This window comes from Zalophus californianus, chromosome 13 (genome assembly GCF_009762305.2).
Source record: "Zalophus californianus isolate mZalCal1 chromosome 13, mZalCal1.pri.v2, whole genome shotgun sequence".
NCBI lineage: Eukaryota > Metazoa > Chordata > Mammalia > Carnivora > Otariidae > Zalophus > Zalophus californianus.
Window position 1 is genome coordinate 47504519 of NC_045607.1, and position 16244 is coordinate 47520762.

At 41.4% G+C, this 16244-nt stretch overlaps 1 long non-coding RNA gene across 1 annotated transcript; it reads left to right on the plus strand.

Annotated features, from left to right (window-relative positions):
- The first annotated feature begins 1349 nt into the window (after window positions 1-1349).
- Window positions 1350-10599, plus strand: LOC113934562. Its single transcript, XR_003523731.2, has 5 exons — window positions 1350-1405; window positions 4711-4804; window positions 5825-5919; window positions 9791-9946; window positions 10259-10599. It is a non-coding gene; the product is annotated as an uncharacterized LOC113934562 (long non-coding RNA).
- The last annotated feature ends 5645 nt before the right edge of the window (window positions 10600-16244 follow it).

Sequence of the window (16244 nt, forward strand, 5' to 3'; positions counted from 1 at the left end):
TACTAAGCAACATCTAACCAAAGTGAAACGATAATAAAAAGAATAAGGAAGAATCAGGAAAAAGAACAAAAAGAACCAGTGAAAGTACCAGCCATAATCTGCATCCTGAAAGGGTCCCTCCTGTCTTAGCCCAGCCTGTGTTCACATAAGTGAAGCTGCTATATCCGTCAGAACTTGCAGAAATCTCTTGGGCTCCTCTTCTTTTCTTGCGTGGTATCTCTCAAGTCAGTCCAGGAGCCACGTGTCCACCTCTCTCCAGCTCCTGGCTAACGATGAGCAAATCATTCAGTCATCCCAGCCCGTATTCCAAATACTTTGCTATTCTTCCCTGGGTAGGGTCTTCAGAATCAGCACCCCATTTTTTTTTTTTTTTTTTTTTTTTACCTCTTCAGTGGTAACACTCTGTCTTTTAATGATGGATCTGATTTTTCGGATCTCCAAGAGATAGTCACAGCCAGTCCCTCTGGGAAATAAAATTGGTTATCAAGCAAGATAAAGCATTTTCTGTTAAAAAATAAAGTGAATTTTAAAATTGTGTGTGTGTGTGTGAGAGAGAGAGAGATAAACCAGGTCTGAAAGATGTTTCCACTGAAAAGTTTAAATATGTTTTATGCCAATACGTGTGAAAAGTTTCCAAGGGTCACAGCTGTGAAGGACAATTCACATTTGGAAATAGACATTGTGCTCTGTTTGCTTTAAAAGACTGATTATTTTATAGCTACAACTCCTAAAGCCTGTGGTCATAAAACACCTCCCTCTATCCTGGAGGCAGACTACACTTGTATAAATAATGTTATCAGGTTCTAAGTCAGCTAAGACCACTGCTGGCCCTAAACGTGACTAGACTCCACACCGTAATCAAGTAGCCAGGAACGCAGAATCTATTCCCAAGAATAAATATGACTTCTAGCTTACATGGGAAAATAAAAAAGGAAATTTCATCCCAAAAGAACAAATGTTGAGAAAGGATAAAAAGTGACTTAAAAAACCAAAATAGCTTATAAGACAGAAATAAGCATAATATTGGCTTAGGGGCATTTTTGTCGGGTACAGAGGGCTTTTAAAGAGAGAGGCAGCAACTCTATCTTGATTCCACATCTGTACTTGCCAAGGTGTGGTCATCCGTCTTCAACAACCCTGCTTTGTCACCATTTAGCTCCAACGGACTTAACTGTGCCCTTTGGCACTTTCCTGTCATACTCCCCAAATCTGCTCTTTGCTACTTTAGAAGCTTCTTATCTCCTACAACTTAGTACTCTATGCCTACTACTGCCACGTTTTGTTTACTCATTCTCTTCTTAATCCCCCTATAAAGTGGGATTGTTGTTTTCTGAAATAAAGACTAGACTTCAAGTCAGACAGAGATGGATTCAAATCTTGGCTTTTAGTGGGGACCTCAGAAAAGGTAATTAATCTTCCTAAGCTTTTCCAAATAAAAAAAAATTACTGTAGATTGTCCTAAATTATTTAATATATGTTCCTTAAAAATTAAGAAAAATGACTATATAAGGCAAGTGTTTATGAGTTTGTTCGGTATATTTTGTATGCATATATTATATATAAGTTTTCTGAAGTGGGAACATAGTCTAATATTTCTTGTTGTGCATTTTGCTTTGTTTCCCTTCGCAATGTTATCAGTAATGCCTCCTCTGCTTATATCTCTCAGCAGTGACCAAGAGCCACATAATTGTGAATGTAGTCCTTTCCGTTGTTGCCGAAATGCTGGTGTTTTGTTTGATGCTGGAAGGTTCCTCTCCATTTTCGTTTTAGATCTTCCTCCCTCTACGTGCATACGTTTGCCCTCCTGCTGTCCTCTAGAGCAACACAGATAGATCTAATCCCTTTGTCATACAGCAACCCTAAAATATGAAAAGTAATATTATATGGCAACCCTTCATATCTCTCCGACTCTTTTCTTCTCCAAGCTGAGCAGCTTTGGTGTTTTTGTTCTTGTTTGTTTATCTATTTCTGACCTGACATTACTTCTGGGCCCTTGCTCATCCTCACTGTAGCACCTGCCAACTCTTTGGCTTCTCCCACCCCTGAGGCCTCCCCAGTGCCATCTCTCACCTGAAACCCTTACCCTCTCAGTGCAAACGCCTCTCTCTTCCCCAGCTTCTACTGAACTTTATTCCACTTTCACATGTCTCCTCAGCTCAGCTGTAAAAGATAGGTCTTGTATTTCTTTTGGAACAAACCACCTGCCCACTCTTCACTTCTACCATCATCAACCCCATAAGAGAGTATCTCGAAGCTATCTTTCGATTATTTTGGTTGACTTTAGCAGCTATTTCCTCTTCTTGTATAACCAATACATTTTCTGTGCATTGTTTTGATCTCTATAACACTCTCAAAAGCTAACTAATAAAGTGATCAAAATGTGTTATGAAGTGAAAAGAGCAAGGATCAAACGTAAGAGAGAACTGTGTTCATCTTCTGATCTCGGTTTTATTTTCCTGTGTATGTATATAGCATAGTTGCCAAAGTGACTACTCTAGAATCAGGATTGAGCTAGGGCTCAAATCCCAGTCACTTCACAGCTGTGTGTGTCCTCTCTGAGCTTCTGTGTCTTCATCTGCAAAACAGGGATAATAGAAACCACTTCATAGGGCGCCTGGGTGGCTCAGTTGGTTAAGCGACTGCCTTCGGCTCAGGTCATGATCCTGGAGTCCCGGGATTGAGTCCCGCATCGGGCTCCCTGCTCGGCAGGGAGTCTGCTTCTCCCTCTGACCCTCTTCCCTCTCGTGCTCTCTATCTCTCATTCTCTCTCTCAAATAAATAAATAAAATCTTTAAAAAAAAAAAAAACCACTTCATAAGGTTGTTCCGAAGATTACGTGATTACTGGTAAAGCATGTAAAGTGCCTAGGTCGGTAGTTGGCACGAGGCAAGCACTGTGTTTGCTATGATGAGGAGGAGGATACTGATGTATGTGCTCAGGGAAACTCACTTTCGTCTTCCCGGGTCTCAGTTTCCTAATCTGTGAAATGAAAAGGAAAAAGGATAAATGCTGACAACAATGGTAGTGATGACAGTATGATCCTAGAGCCCTTGCCACTTTTCAAAGCACATCCATATGCAGCGGGTCACTGGGAAGCACTCACTGGTATCCCCTGCTCTCAGCATATCCAACTTGCTGGCACAGCCGACTGATGTGCTGCAAAGCATAAATACTGACTCTGGCCTGGGCCACCATTTAGCAGAAAGATCCAAAGTCCTCAAATAGCTTATGCCTCCTCCAGTATCTGACTTGCTATCTGCAAAATAATTCAGGCCTGTAAATCTGGACTCCCAAATGGCACCAAGAGACTGGAAAGAAAGAGACATGCAAAGAATAAAACAAGGCAATCATATTTATGGAGCATCTACACTATTACTACACTACACTCCAGGTCATCAGAATGTCAATCCCATGGAGTCCTCACAACAACCTAGGTGGAAGGTTTTATCACCCATATTTCTGAGGTAATTTCCTCAGAGAAGTTCAACAGGAGTGCCAAGGTCACACAGCTACTGACTTTAAAACCAAGACGGAAGTCTGACCCAGCCCGAAGCTCGAGCTCATGCTAAAGTTCCATGCTGCCTCGCAGAGATTTGCAGTCTACTAGGATTGGGGTGTTGGTTGTCGTTCTAACTTCTCCACTAAATCTCAAGCCCATGGAAAATTCTCCATAAATGGTGCCAAGAACATGATGAGGTATTTTATTATACACAACTAGCCTATAGGTGGTGCTGTTTTTCACTCATGACTGACCCAAATCTGGCGCTCCTCATAAAAGCTTCAAAGCAAAAATGTCACTGTATTTTGAAGGCACCCAGAGATGGCTCTACCTCACAAGTCTATCAGGTAAGTGATCGAGACAGCTATTGAGCAATGACATTTCTTCCATATTTACAGAATAACAGAGAACAAACACGTCTGAAGCATGATCATTGTTCCATACAATAAATATTGTCATTGAGTGAGCTCAGGCCACTTTTTTGTTCTTGTTCTTCCTCATTTATTTCCCATCAACACACTTCTTTGCTCCCTGATTTGATGGCTGCTAGCCCTGAGGGCACATGAAGGTGAAGTCAGCATAATATACGTTGCTAAAAAGTCTCCAGTCGGTCAACAGATTTGCCTGAAGAAGTAGCATGAAAATGAGAGCAATGAAGTCACGGTCTTGAGATCTCAAGGATTTCACTGTGTTTGGCAAACTCCACTGAACTAGAATACGTGGCTTAAATAAGTGAAATTACAAATATATGTTAAGACACATCTACATTATCTGCATTGTCATTTCAACAGACAGTTATTAGATGCCAGGCAGGGTACACTATATACTATTATATTTGGGCCTCACAGATAATCCTCGGAGGTAGGCACAATAGTTATACCCATATTTAATGAGGAAGCTGAGGCACAAAAATGTTATGTAACTTTCCCATTGTCAGAGAACAAAACAATGGTAGCATGAGGATCCACACCCCAGCAGCCAAACTCCAACGCCCATGCTTTCTCAAAGCAAGTTTCTGATTGCCTCTGGAAAATGGCAAGTTACTCAGGTGCCTGCCCATAAACAGGAACTGTTTAGTTTAATAGTTTTCATGAGATTTCCCAATCCATTTAAACAACCCTGTACTAAGCAGTTACTGTTATGAAAATGAACAAGATCTGCATATGCTAAGCAAACCCCAGCCACGGTGATCACATGAATTTCCTCCGTAGGTTCACTTCTTTGCTGACCTGTTGGATTGATCACACACAACACTTGAGTTGGAATTCCAATGAGAATTTTTGGCATGGCTGGAGCTAACTGGTGGTAAGTGTACTTAGGGGATTACATTTGATTATTACTGTGACTTTTACCGGAAGTCTCTGACAATGAGATGAATAGTTGTTAGAAAGGAAAGGTAAAAAGAAAACTGTCAGCCCATGGAACAACTTGTCACTGCTTTGTTTCAGAGCCTAGCGTTCATAAATCTTCCCCTCCTTTTGACTCCACAAAGGTCCTTCTCCTTCCAGAAAGTTCCTCTTCCCAAAGCCAAGGACCGATAAGGAATGAGGACAGAACAACAGGTGCCTTGTTGTCTCAAGTGGCTTATTGACATCGCTAAGATTTTTCAAACTGGGTAACACCCATTTAGCTCATTATGCCCCTCATAGTAATAGTCTTCTTTAGGTACTTTCTCCCTGTTGAGAGGAAGTGAAATAGGGTGGAGTGAGAAACATGAGTCTCTCTCTCTCTTTCTCTGTCTCTCTTTTTCTCTCTCTCCCTATTTTCAAGTTTAATGCAGCTCAATTTATGTCACACAAGGGAGGATCCCATTACAGGAGCTAATTGTAGGTGGCTACAAGATACAACTGAAAGACAAAGGGGGATAAAGGCTTATAACAAGGCATCTAGGAGACCCCACCCTGGGTAATGCTCCCCTGTGTTCGAACCATCTGCCAAGGAGGCATGACAAATGGCACAGCCCTAGTTAGGGGCCAGAAGGTCTGGATCCCAGTGCCGCTCACCCTGTAATCTTGGGCGAGCTCCTTTTCCTGTTGAGGGTCCAGTTGCCTCACTCTTAGAAGGGATAAAGCCTCACCAGAGGGTTCAGTGGGAATTGATGAGATCTCATGCAGGCAGATATGCTCTAGGTCACTCTAGGGGCCTGTGTCAAGACAGCTGTGGGTTGATTTTTCAGAGTTCTGGCCTTGCTTCTCACTCTAACCAGAACCTTGTCCTTGATTGTTGCACCTCTTCCCAAGCCCGGAAGAGGTAAAGATTTGACATTGCCTTGGGTGTGATCCCAGTCAGTCTTATTAATAAACATGACTTCCTGTTTCCCTACAGTGAGAAAAGAGGAGGGAAGCAAGGTCTGAGGAGAGTGGCGGGGGCCACACCAAATGAGGACCTCAGCAGAGACAACAAGAGCCTGCTCAAGCTGAGTCAGTCCCGTGTTTTTTCCTGTTAAATGATTCACATGCCAAGGCAAATCGGGCTGAGATGTACAAACTCTTCTCTGCCTTTCATCAGCTTCCAAATGAGTTGGTGATTTTTGTTTTTGTTTTTCCTATCTCACTGCACTTTCCTTGGAAACATGATCGCGCTGTTTTCATTCCAGGTTGAGGTCCCCCCGTCATTTCAATGTCCTGGGGTGGAGGGGTTGTCATATCCAAAAAACACTGTGCTTATACATGACTTTAAAACTACTTAAAGGGTCAATTTAAATGTTATTTGTATTTCTTAAACTTCTTGTGTTTTTTGACTCAAGTCAAAAAACAAAACTTCATAGCATATTATATAAAATGAAGTCAGAGCTTTGTAAAAATCGAGCTCTAGATATACGAATTTCCTATATGTGTCTTAAAAGGCTTATTGTTGTAAGAACAAGTGGTGGAGAGGGGCAGAGGGAGAGAGAAAGAGAGAAGCGGACACCCTGCTAGGCAGGAAGCCTGATGCAGACTCGATCCCAGAACCTGGAGATTATGACCTGGGCTGAAGGCAGACACTTAACCAACTGAGATACCCAGGTGCCCCTTTTTTCAATTGTTTTGAATGGGAATTCCTTCTGAATATATAACAGACAAAGCATTTTTCTTCATAAAAAATTGAAACTTTCATTCATTATTAAAAGTCATGATCCTAGGGACGCCTGGGTGGCTCAGTCGTTAAGCGTCTGCCTTCGGCTCAGGTCATGATCCCAGGGTCCTGGGATCGAGCCCCTCATCGGGCTCCCTGCTCGGCGGGAAGCCTGCTTCTCCCTCTCCCACTCCCCCTGCTTGTGTTCCCTCTCTTGCTGTGTCTCTCTCTGTCAAATAAATAAATAAAATCTTTAAATAAATAAATAGATAGATAGATAGATAGATAGATAGATAGATAGACAGATAGATACCATGATCCTTAAATCCTTTTAACACTGACAGCCACCATTTTGTCTTCTCATGTTTAAGTGAGGTCAAGTTTCACTGAGGCCCTTCTTCCATGTTTTGCTTAATCTCCATGCATATCCATAGCCATCATTTCCTTTTTAGCCATGTTATTCAGGAAGAAATGGTTTTACTATTTGGTTAAATCTGGACATTCCCCAGCTTAAGACCCTCTAGTAACTTCTGATTATAGTTAGAATATTAGCCAAACTCCTTTTCATGACCTATAGAGCCCCATATGGCTTATGGCTCTCCAACCAATCTACCCCTCCTCCACTGTGGCCCACACACTGGCTTTCTCTCTGTTCCTCAAAAGGGCCAGGCTGTCTCAGGTTCTTTGCACTTGCCATTGCTACTTCCTGAAAGAGTCTTCCCTCATTTTCATCTGACTGCCTCCTTCTCCCTATTTAGTTCTAAGGTCAAATGTCACTTCCTCACAGAAGCCATCAATGTCTCCCACACCAAACAGGTTGTAACTACTTTCCTGCTTTGTGTTCTCCCCAGCAGTTGAAGCACGATTGGAATGCTTTGTTTCCTTATTTATTAGTTTTTGTCAATATTCATTTTCTGTCAGGCCTGCTATACTTCAGGAGAAGAAAGCCTTTATCTGTCTTGTTCACTGCTTTATCACAGTTTCCAAAACAGCTCTCGACACATGGGCGGCACTCAATAAATACGGTTGAAGGATAAAACCCTGGCTCGTCTCCACACCTACTTAAAGCTCATCTCCATTTATCAGGGGGAGTTCTGGTTGCCTTGAGTCTTATTACACATTGGGTAATCCAGTCTGAATTATCAATTACAATGATATCCTCAGACAGTTGTCACAACAGTAAAAAGCTGGTAATGTCCAATGTCATTCTAACCAATTTTGGAAACAAAATTGAGCTAAGAGAATGTTGATGACACACCCTAATTTCTCGGGTAGTTCTTTTCAAACTTTTCCAACAACATATAACTAATAGTTTTGAACAGTGAATAATAACATTTAGAAGGGGATCAGACCAGGAGTATAAAATGGCCCCCAAGGACAATATATCTTTGAAGTCACACATTATGTTTTTAAAATCCAGATGAGGGCACCTGGGTGGCTCAGTCAGTTAAACCTCTGCCTTCAGCTCAGGTCATGATCCCAGGGTCCTGGGATCGAGTCCTACATCGGGTTCCCTACTCTGCAGGGAGCCTGCTTCTCCCTCTGCCTCTGCCTCTCTCTGTCTCGGTCTCTCATGAATAAATAAATAAAATCTTTTAAAATAAAATAAAATAAAATCCAGGTGAATTTTGCATTCTAATAATCACATATCTGGGTTTGATTTAGCATAGAAGAAATTTCCCCTCAAATTGTTGGAAAAAATATGCCCTCTAAGAAGACGTTTCCTATTTACCCTGGAAAACCACTGAGAATCCCCAGGTACATTTGATCCAAGCTGATAATCATCTAGAAATAATTCTGGAGGAGCCTTGAAGGGAGAACAGCCCTTACCTATCCTTTGTTATCCTCACCCCCATCTTCACCCCAACGTGGAAGAACTCGGGAATAAAGACACCAAAGTGAACCTTGAGTCCTAAGGGGTGTCAAGTTTTGAGAAGGAAATAGACTAAAAGTTATATCTTTCTGCATCCCTCTCTTTTCAGACATCTCTTTTTAAAGTATTTCACAGCTCTCTTTCTTTCCAAGTGCTTGGTGAGATAAGAGAGACAAGCCCTCCTTGCTCTTGGGAGGAGAGAGCCTAGAGTGAGCATATAACGCACTTTTCCCGGGACCATCCTGGTTATGACTATGTTGTCATGGCAGTATTATTCATGCTCCCTTTCCATTTGTATAGTGTATGGTCACTCCAAGGGATGTCTTCCCCACTCTCCCTCCCACTTAAAAGAAAAAGCAGGAACCACTCTAAAGGAGTCATAAACAACATGATGTAAATCTTCTTCCAGTCCAACATCAACCCACCAAGAAAAAGGAGTCCTTGTGACTCAGATGAGTTGTCCATTTGATCCTTTGAGAAAAATCACAGAAGCATTTGGGGTCCACACCTTGGTTTTAGCAATAACATTTTCTTTGTCTAATACATTTCTGCAGTTAGGAATTGGTCATTGCTATGGGTTGTTCAGTGAGGACTGGAGAATCAGGATCCAAGCCATCACACATACATTACAATAATAATATTTATAGGAAGAAGACAAAAGAAACAACTAGGATAGTAAGGGTGAATTGAGTTAATTAGTAAAAGCATTTTAAAATAAAATAAAATGTGATGAACAGAAAGTATGCAGTCGGAGATGCCACATGAATTTGAATAATCAGCCCTTTCAATGATCTGGCATTTGAAGGCATGAAAAGGAAGACCGTTATCCCATGAATGTACCAAAAAAGATTGCTGGGATAGTAATTATGGTGGCCACTGTGGGAAGCAGAATAGACCAATGGTCCCAGTTGCTGCCCTCTGAAATCCATCACCACAGTTGCTCTGAGTCCATGTTTTTTGTGGCGGCTCCCAGCCATGACTAAGCATAGCAAGTGGCCACTTAAGGCAGGCCCATTCCTGAAAGATGCAGGACTCCTCTAACGGGCAGCATCAGTTTGAGGACTCCAAATGAGCCTTGCCAAAACTTCTTCAGAATTGAAATCTGAGGGAAAAAAATTTTTTAAAGATATTATTTGTTTATTTTAGAGAAAGAGAGAGTGGGGCCGGTGGGGCGGGGGGGGGGGGGCGACAAAGAGAGGGAGAAAGAGAATCTCAACCAGAGTCCCTGTTCAGCACGACCCTGAGATCATGATCTGAGCTGAAATCAAGAGTCAGATGCATTACCAACTGAGCCACCCAGGCGACCCCAGAATTGAAATATTAAGGCATTTCTTCCTTGCCTTCTTTGCCTCTCTCCTTCACAGGGATCAGTCCTGCATAGTGGTCTGACGGCTCTCCCAGCCTCCTCCAGCGCCCTCCCCATTTTTCTCCCACAAGGTCTTCCTCAACAAATCTCTCGCGTGTCTGTTCTCATCATGGCATCTGCTTCTCAGAAGACCTGAACTAACACAGTGATCCAGGTAGGGATCTACTTGAGGGACAGGAAGAATTGGGCCATTTGATGCATTTAGGCTAATTTGATCTAATAGTAAGAGGAAGGGTAATGGGTGATGATAAAAGAAGAAGTTCGAAGAGTTTAAGACTTAAAAGGGAAGTTTCAGAGAATAAGTTGTGACAGAAGTGGTTATGATGGTGGGGGTGGAGGTGAGAATAGTCCGGGTCAGAAGTTATTCATTTGCATATTTGATGCTACATTAGGTCCCAAGGCCTGTATGAGATCTTTCTGATGTAGAACTCAGGAAATATTGACAGCAATGTTTCTTGCCACCTAGAAGAAGCCAATCTACAGTGAAAGAGAAGAAATTCAACGCAGAGAGGGAAGCAGAAGCAAGAACTGGAGGGAGATCTTGGAGGGAGTTTTTGACCCCTTATTTCAGCTTTTCAGGAAGTCCATCTGTACCCCTATAGTTCCCATAGTTTAATTGTTCAGCATTTCTCGTTTTACCTAAACTAGTTCAAGATGGGTTTAGTCATTTGCAACCAACAGAGATGTGACTCGCGCAACAGAGAAATTTTATTTTGTTTTCCCTTAAAAATATCTATCATTGGGCGCCTGGGTGGCTCAGTTGGTTAAGCGACTGCCTTCGGCTCAGGTCATGATCCTGGAGTCCCGGGATCGAGTCCCACGTCGGGCTCCCTGCTCAGCGGGGAGTCTGTTTCTCTCTCTGACCCTCTTCCCTCTCATGTTCTCTGTCTCTCATTCTCTCTCTCTCAAATAAATAAAATCTTTAAAAAAAATATCTATCATTGTATAGTATAAAAATACCCAAGGCCACATTATTCATAACAGCAAAAATAAGTAAAATGGAAACAACCCAAACATCTACCAATGGTAGAATAAATTATAGCAAAGTCATGCAATGGAATATTATAAACTATGTAATGTATAAACTACATAAACTACATATAAACTACATAAATTACAGCTAAACATGTCAACAATGATAAATCTCAAAATAAAATATTGGGAAACCAGTAAGTTCTAGAAGAATTCATACTATAAGATTCCATTTGCATCAAGTTCAAATACAAGTATAACTAAACCATGTATTATCTAGAGATACATACAGAGATGGCAAAACTAAAAGAAAATAGGTAATGATTTACACAAAATTTAGGATAGTGGCTACTTCTAGAGGTGGGGGGGTGTGACTGGAGAGGACACACAAAGACATCTAAGGACTGAAAAAGCTGAATTTCTTAAACTGAGAGGTGTTTATTATGTAGGGTGTTTTCTAATTCCATGCATATATATTGAATTCACTTATATACGATAATTTTAAAACAAAAATAATTATAATAACTAACTACCACATTCTGAGATGATTAAACAGATGTTTAACAACAGGGTCCAGCATATAGTAAGCTCTTAAGAAATGATATGAGCCATAACACTAATATTATCACATGCAGATAACTGTACCACTTAGAAGAAGAAAATATCAAAAAGTATATCTTCGTCTGTGTACACCATGTAGTCCAAGATGCCTGAAAATCTGTTAGAACCACAGCCGTATTAGAGATTGAAACTTCGTGGTTTTCAACCTCCACTCACCTAAGGGATAGTACCAGAAGAGATTCTCAGATTCGCAGCCATGGACAAGAATTTACTTGGTTAGTATCAGGCACCCAATGAACAGCCATACTAATGAATCTAAGGTGTTAAGGTGTTTAGTTACCTGATATCACATAATTAGCCCAACATTTAAAGAAAAATAATTGATTAATATGTGCATCTTAGTAGAGAAAATAATAAACAATGGATCAAGTATCAGCTTCAAGCTATTCTAACTAGGGTCTATTCACAAAATAAGAGAATTGTGGAATTCATAAAGCACCCTGGCCATCATCTCATTCAACTATTTAGTTTACAGCTGAAGGGGGAAAAGCTCAGGGAGGCTATTTGGACTCTTCAAGGTCAACAGTGACTTTGCGGTGGAGTCAGGACTAGAACAGAAGTTGGGATGGAAGCTGCAGAAAATGTCCTGCTATTGGGTGTTCACAGACCAATTAGAAGGGAAGATGGGACTAGAAGGGAAAGTGAGTGAGATCAGGTATGGAAAATCCAGCACTGGTTTCCTTTCAAAGGAGTAGAGAAGCTGGAATCCACTGAAGCTCTCCATGGATGTAGGCCTAACACACCACTTTTTGAGTAACACCTCTGAATGAACTCTTCTGGGGACAAATTCCTGGGAAGAAGATAGACTCAGTTCATTCTCATAGCAGAAAATATCTCATATGCAATTTCAGGGAAATTTCTATCTCAAGCTCATTCTCATCTCTATCACCTGCATCTAATGCACTTGATGAGCTTACAATACAATACTTGCTCTCACGTGATTAGTTTTCTCTTGAGTCATGGTTATCCCGAGCCAATCACCAATCTAAGGCTAAGTTCACAATTATTCCTTCAATAAGTACTCCTGGGGATGAAGGCTCTGTACTAGGCCTAGAAATTTGATGAAAAGTGTTTAATCAAACTCCATTTACCCTGTCCAATCATGGGAGATGGTGACTTATTCAAAAAAAGAACGTATCAACCAGAAGTAACTGGATACAGACAATGCCCCTCAACCCTTTTGTCACAAGACAATTAAATAAAAGCTCATAAAGAACCTTTGCTTGCTTCGGAACTTTATCAGCTTGAGCCCAGCTGATAGGGAAAGTAGGTCTTATGGCTGAACTCTTGAACCAGGAAAGGATCAGTCCAAAGTTTCTGTCAGGTGACGTGACCTACAGAAAATATTTCCACTCCTTGGCTTATCTTTATGACTGACAAATGATTGCCTCTTATTTGCTCTATATGCTGGAAAATGTGGCTAAATTGCTGAAGCTGTCCCAAACAAGAAGTTTCCTTCTGGGGAAAAAAAAAATATTCATCCCCTAAAGCAAGGTTTAATTAATGAAAATGTAGCCTAGATTATCAAACTATGCCTTTTGGGGGGGGGAGGGTCTGATGTTTAATGGTTTGGGAGCTTTTTGAACAAGCAAAAACACCTCTAAAAAGAAACCAGACCCTTCTCTAACTTTTATATCCTAACTTGTTGCCACTCCACAGTGTTTGTAGCAGCTCATAACAAGAAAGTATGACCTCATCCATTATTCACTCACTACCATCCACCAATTTAAGGAGTTTCACTGGAAATTCCCATTTTAGGGGAAATTTCTAAATTATAAAATAACTTTTTTGTTACTTATCAATGAAAAACTTGAATTGTAATCAAAATATAGTGGATAATTTCTCTAAAGGAGTAAGTCAGTAAACAAAGCCAAGTGTAAGCCTCCCTGTTTATTAAAGGGAGCTAGACCTAAGATCCTAACACGGCACTGTGACCAAACTACGTGAGCATCCAGTGACCTTATGCATTGGCATAACTTAACCAGCTTATAACTTCAGAGACTGACAGCAAAAGGTGAAGTTAATGACTGTCTACTGAATGACCATGCAATGCGCACAGAGTTCAAACAACTAGAGTGATACCCTCTTCTCAAGTGATTTATTGTCTGAAACACTGAGTTAAATGGAGCACCCACTATATCTAAAGGCAACAGTCAGTGGACAAAAGCTGTTTGATCAAATGTCAAGCTCCACAGTCCATTGGGAGAGGCAGAAATTTACTCAAAATATAGTATCAGAATAAAGTTATTTTTCTTTTTTTAATAAAGTTATTTTTCAAAAATTAACCCTTTTCTAAAGAAAACGAAAGGAAAGAGATAGAAAGCACAAACAAGTAAATAACAGTAAATACATCCATCAGACAAGGTCACGGCCATTTTTTTTTAATCTCAGAAATTATTCCAGTTTAGACAAAATAATTTGAAAAGATAAATATTTTCATAGTCAGAAAAACTAGGTTTGGGGGGTTGTCTGTTGGTTTAGTTTTGCTTGTTTTAGTTAACTTTCCTATCAAGGGCCAGTTGGTGCCTCTGACCTTGACCCGGCAATAGATTCAAGTGCCTAATCAGAGATATGGAATGCTGTATCTCATGACATCTCATTCTTTCTCTGTCCTTTAAAGCACATACTGCCCCTCCCCCCAAGGAACTTTACCATGAAACTAAATGACATAGTCAATAAGGACCTCAGATGGAGACCCTCCCTCCCCAGGCTGCCTGAAGACCCTATCTGAGCCCCTGTCGGTCATCCTTTACAAGAACCAACAAACTGTATGTGTAGTTCCAGTGCTGGGTGGAGGAAGCAAGGACAGCAGAAAGCAGCCTTAGATCATCCTCCCAAGGCCCCTGATGTGGAAGGAACAATCGCTGAGCACACACAAATGATCATTGTCATCCCCAGTACGAGGGCTTGGGGTGTGGGAAAGGAAGGGCAGCCCGGAATTTGAAAGCTACAATAGCAAGGTAAGAGATCTGAGAGCTTCAAGAGGAGTCTGTTTTGTTTGTTTTTAGTCTAGACTGAGAGTGCAAGGGCTTAGGAAATATGCGTTAAGTTAGAAGACACCCTGGGGTTGTTTTCTTTCTCCACTTGGAGCCCTGAGTAATAGCGCGCATGCCAGTGCCTGCACCAGAGCTGACTAAAGGCTGTAGAAGCTCCCGCCCTTCCTCTCCACATCCAATCAGGAACCAAGGACGATTGCCACTTGCTTCTTTGGCCCTCCTCCACCTTTCCCACACTACCTGTGTCTGCAATACATCATCAGATATCTCAATATTTCTCACCTGGATTAGAGCCCCTGATCCATATGCCATACTGCTTTCGAAAGAACAGGTTTAAGACCGCCCAATTTAAAAACTTCTTTAGTGGCTTCCAATAGCCTTCAGGTTAAAATCCAAACTGTCATAGCATACAGGTTCTGATAAGACAATTCCCTTGGTTCATATCCTGTCATTGCTATTTACCAATCTGGGAAAGTTTCTTAACCTCTTTGATCCTCAGTTTCATCATCTGTAAAATAGGGTAACAACCGTCATTCTTGATAGGTTTGTTGTTAAGATCAATGAGATACCCCTTTCAAAGAGTTTAGCACTGCCTAGTTTTCAGTGACTTTTGGCTATCATGGCTATTGCTATTTTACCAACTTACTATTCGCTACAATAGCCCTCCCCACCGTGGCCCCTTCCTCCTCTCCAGTTATGTATCTTGCTACTAGCTCATTGGTAACCACAGGTTTTGTATCTGAAGGACCCACTTTATGCCAGAACCCAATGCCAAAGAATTTACATATATTCTTTAATCAATCACAATTCCACATGATCATTACCAGCATGCTCATGTTACAGATAAGGAAACTGAGACTCAAAAAAGTTAAGGAGTGCCTGGGTGGCTCAGTGGGTTAAGTGTCTGACTCTTGATTTTGGCTCAGATCATGATCTCAGGATCATGAGATGGACCTGGGGGTTTGACTCCATGCTCAGCATGGAGTCTGCTTGAGATTCTCTCCCTCTCCCTCTGCCCCTCCCCCACTGGTGCATGCACATGCACTCTCTCTCAAATAAATAAATTCAATAAATCTTAAAAAAAAAAGAAAGAAAAGTTAAGCAACTTGGCCAAAGTAACCCAGCTATGAAGCAGGAGCCCATAGTTGAAATCAAAGTCCATCATACTCCAAATCTGTTTGTTTGTTTTTGTTTTTTGTTTTTTGTTTTTTAATGACTACACTCTGCTGCGTGTATCTCACCTTATTTCCCCCAAAATTGCTGAAATGGTATTTCTGGTCCTACATGCTTTTCCAGAACCTCACCACTTCTCCATCAAGAGGTGGAATCTATGTCATCTCCCTTTGAACGGGGGCAGCACCTGTAGATTGCCTCAACTAATTGAGTCTGGCACAAGTCAAGCTATGTGATTTCCGAGGCTAGCTCATAAAAAGAAATGAAGCTTCTGTCTGGCAATCTCTTCTAGAGCGTGCCCCTCTGGAGGCCTAAGCTGCCATTAAGAAGGTCAGCTACCAGCAGCTGGAGCCCCAGCCGCCAGCCATATTTCAAGCATCTCCAGCAGTCACTGCGTGGAATAGAAAGGAGCTGTTCTCACCAAGCCATACCCAAATCGCAGATTTGTGAATTAAAGATATGGCCGTGATTATTGACGCCACTGAGTTTTGGAGTGCTTCGTTATGCCCTAATAGAAAACCAGATCAGCCACGAAAACCTCCAACACTGTTTAATCACTTTCATTTCCCCTGACAACACACCTCTCAAGGCCCTTGCACGAGTGATAGTTTTTGCCTACAAATCACCACCAGCCCACAATGCCCCAGCCAGCACACACACACACACACACACACACACACACCATCCTTT